Below are 4,376 nucleotides of genomic sequence, written 5' to 3'. Positions count from 1 at the left end.
TTAAGTAGTAGTTGATAATTATATTTTGTTTAAACTAGTAGCTAGCATTAATGTACCATTTAGTTGTAGTTAGCCCTTGTTAGAATTTTACTCAGCATTTCAAACTAGCATTTGCCCTTTTTCCTTTCTTAGTAGGGGCTAGCCTCTTACAATGGATTGCTATTAAATTTAATTGCAATGCCTAGTTTTTATATAATTATAAGTCTACAATTTACAAAAGGGTCTTGACAAGTAGCTCTCTATTATAGTCCTAATCTTCCTCAACACCTTACTCATCAAAAGGTGATTGAGGGTTTCCTCAATGCAAAATTAGCTGGTATAAATGGGTTTGTTGGTAGTAGACAAGTTTTCTCAATTTCCTTCACAACCACAAATCTGAAATTAACAAGTTCAACTCAATTCTTGAAATAGTAAGTAAACCAAAGATTATTGACATTTGCATCTAAACTATCCAACTAGCTTGAGGGCTTCCTTCCTTGCAAAGGTATTGTGCAAAATTGTGAAGACTGAAATTAAAATTGGATGACCATAAATGTTAGAACATGCCCTCTCCATTTACATCTATTTCTCTTTGAGTACCAAGTGTGCATGTTGAAATCCCATTGAACAAATGCCCACTAGTGATGATGAGTCAAGCTTAAATCAAAGTGTTCAGTCAAGTTTTATAAAATATCTTTAAAACATTAGATACCTTGGATCATATTACTAGTATATTTTCACAAGTCCAATCTATTAGTTGGAATGCTAAATACCATAACTTAAATTAAATTGAAAATCTCTCTTTAGTTCTCTCAAATGCTTAGCCTACTATTATAAATTAGAGTTAATTTGCAAGCTTCTCTCATTCTCCTGGATAATTAACCGGATAAATTTGCAACTAATCTACTAAGTTTCATGTTAAGATTGAATTCCTTATAGCTATTATGCTACTCAAAGTCTCTACTTCAATCCTAAGCATATTTTGCCAATTGTGTGGTATTTTTCTTGAGGGCTACTTTTGTAGATGCTTTCCATTTAATATATGTTGCAACATTTGGGAGCATATTTCACTTTTTGTACTTTATAATATGAGGGTAGAGTTTTGGATTAAATATCAACATAATGATTTTTAGGGACATAAAAAAAAAGAATATGCTCATACATGCATTAGTAGTATTGAAGCTATTTTACAAGGCTTAGTTTTGTAATTGGAATAGCTACAATATGCAGGGTCTGAAGCAAGAAGTGATTATAGATCTTTTTGGACAATGTCGTACATACAAGCAGTGCGTGATGCATCCTATCAATACAACTTCGTACATTACATTTTCTATTTATGATTTTCATTTGGAATCCATTGTTTTAGTTCTGAGATTAATTTGGTAAAATTCTTTTTGAAATGAGTTAAAACTCTAAAATACTAGGATGTCCTTTGTAATATATTATGTTGAAACATTGTAATCATTTTAAGTGCTAACTTTCATTGGAGACACCAATTCTAGTTTGGGTAACAAGGTATGGTAGATAGATTTGTTACAAAATTGGGATTGAATTCATTTTAGATTCTACATAATTTCATATGACAAATTAAATTACTATGAAAAAAATGCTACCTCAATGTGAATGCCAAAATTATTATAATGATTGATATTTATTGTGCAATGTTTAAACAATAAAATTAGTAATCAGCACCATATGGGTCTTTAGAAGATTATCATGGGTAAAATGATATTTTCCTTAGTGTTTAAAATATTTTTCTTTTGGTAAAAACTTTACTATACTTAATTGAGTGTATGTGGCACACTCTGCTCTTATTCTTATGTTTGATTTATCATCTAACTTTTAAATTTCATTGCTCTACTATATTTGTATTGTTGTGCAAAGGCATGCTTGTTATAATTTTGTATTGTTTCCTTATACCTTTCACCTTTTGGTGCCTAAACTGTCAATCCAAAATAAATAAATAAATAAATAAGATGTCAAATTAAAATTTGGCACAAGATCTTTTACATAATTAACATTGAAAAAACTAATTTATTGTCAAGGTAATCAATTTGTGAAAAGGTCATGTGATCTGCCAAGTTAAAAGCATTTCAAATTCCATAAAGTAACTAATTTTCATAGTTATGCCTGATGGTAATACAAGACACAGTTTGGTTGCTTTGGTGTAACAACCTCAAAAATTAGGGTAGTGTTGAATGTGTGTGTGTTGTGAGTTTTACACTACTTTTTCACGGGGCTACTTAAACCAACACCACCAAAGTGGTAGAAGATGCCATAGATGTGGAAGAAATCCTGGAAGGCAACCAAACCAAGGTTTTAGCCAATATCTTCAAAATAGGTTTTTTCAATATAGAAGGCACCAAAAACTAGTACATAGGCATCTGTTATGCCAATTTCTTAAGGAGGCACTTGCTTAGACAGGCAATGTGGACCACCCATTGAGGTTTGTAGAATAGAGGGGATATTTAGTATGACCCATTTGATAGGACCCTAGGAATCTCCATGGTTGAATTGACCCAGAATCTGGGTGTGTAGGCTAACATACCATTAATATAGTTTTTAATGCTTCTCACTAGCAATAAAGCATGTTTTATTAGCCCGTTATCTAGCTGGTTCACCTTTATTTCAAATTTAATGCAGGGATGAGAAGTTTCTTGGTCAAGGTCTTGCATTGAATGATGAATTGGATCGTGTGCTAGGGAAACATGACTCCATTACTATAGGGTCACTTGTTACATGAAAAAGAACATCAACTCATGTGTCTCCTCTTGTCAGTGTCAACCATGAGGAAGATGAGATTGAGGATAATTTAACACAACTAGCTCATAGGTAGCTTATCTATGGATGGATAGTTCTTATAGAAATGTGATCGTTGATTTAAACAATTGGTGATTTAGTATTTTTTAAAGTGTCTACAGAAGCTTTGCCAAGATGTTTCTTACACATGCCATAGGTTTGTTTAATTTTTAAATAATGTAGTTACTCATAAAATTCTTTCAACTAGTTCCTTTCATCTATTAAATCCATGTACTATGATTTGATAGGCTTCTATAGAGAAAAATCAAAAGAGAAATAACAGTATTTTATGCTAATTGTAGGTCAAGATCTAGTGGAAAAGCTCATCAAAGAGTTGATAACACTGAAAAGAATCAATCAATAGGTCAACTCCCATTGATACCTCCACCACCAAGACTTTAAAATATTGATAATCACGACCAAAAAACTAAGCAGATAATGGATTTCCTTAGTGGTGATGCATACGAGTCACCAACTACTACAACTCCACAAACAACTAGCATAGTCAATGAGAAATACACACATTCACCACCAATATCTCTTTCTCAACAAACTTCACCATATCCTTTGAATTCACAATCAAATTCTCCATATCAAAATGGAGGTTACTCTTTAGGGATGTTATCAACACAACAGAATGAATACTAGAAGTTTCCACACCATGGCCCAGAGTCATATTTTGACAAATCTAGCCAAGGTTTGCAATGGTCAAATCCAGCAAGGTAGTCTCTTAGTCCACAACAACTAGTTTTGTTATATGGGCCACAATCATAGAATTCGAAGGTATCAACACAAAAGACTCTTGAAAGCCTTCCTCTTGCTCTTTGGGAAGTGGAGCAATCACAAAATACATCACAAGGTTTAGATAATCTGCAAGGACCTCTCATATATGATAGCAATGTTAGAACAATTATTCCCCCTCCTCTAGCAAACCACAATTAGAGACAAAGGTTTTTTTAGCAACAACAAGCTTTGGGTTCTAGCCAGTTTACACATGGTTATAGTGAATCAACACATGATGGGTTGATATCAAGGACACAAAACATCTCCATTCATGATGGGACTTACAATGATGCATATCCACAACAATATTCAACTTCTAGCAACAAGTTAAACTTGAAGATAAGTTTTTTGAAGACCTGGTTGACTTTGCCAAGCAAAAAGTAGAACTTCACTTAGTAAAAGCAGAAGTTTTTAAAAATTAGAGGTTGTTCTCTAGGATGGTTTGTACTTCATATCTTCAAGTAGCTTGCTATAAGTGATGGTTTAGGTGTAGCATCAGTTTTATTGAAGCCACTATATAGTCTTTTGCACAATTGAGGTTTAATACTCATTATGTGCTATATTACTCCTAGTGCACTACAATTTAATTTATTTTTTGTTACATTTTTATTTTTGATATGAAATTCCTTTTGAAGATTTGTATATTGAAACAAACTTATGTTCTTACCTAGAAGGTAAAAAATTTTAGTAACAGTGCCAAAAGATCCATATATATATTGCAATGTATTGTTAAAGCTTGTTCTGTTTCAGATCTCAAGTAGTGTGTGAGCATTATCTTTTCTTATCATAGTATTTGTTAGAAGTAATTGCCTATG

General features: G+C 32.4%; 1 pseudogene; it reads left to right on the top strand.

Moving 5' to 3' along the window:
- The first annotated feature begins 1,203 nt into the window (after nucleotides 1-1,203).
- On the top strand, nucleotides 1,204-3,983 carry LOC149552500 (TOM1-like protein 3; annotated as a pseudogene).
- The last annotated feature ends 393 nt before the right edge of the window (nucleotides 3,984-4,376 follow it).

Source organism: Cupressus sempervirens, chromosome 6 (genome assembly GCF_028749045.1).
Source record: "Cupressus sempervirens isolate cs-2001-9-10 chromosome 6, ASM2874904v1, whole genome shotgun sequence".
Lineage (NCBI taxonomy): Eukaryota > Viridiplantae > Streptophyta > Pinopsida > Cupressales > Cupressaceae > Cupressus > Cupressus sempervirens.
Note: the sequence above shows the minus strand (reverse complement) of the source record. Positions and strands in the feature narration are given on the sequence as shown.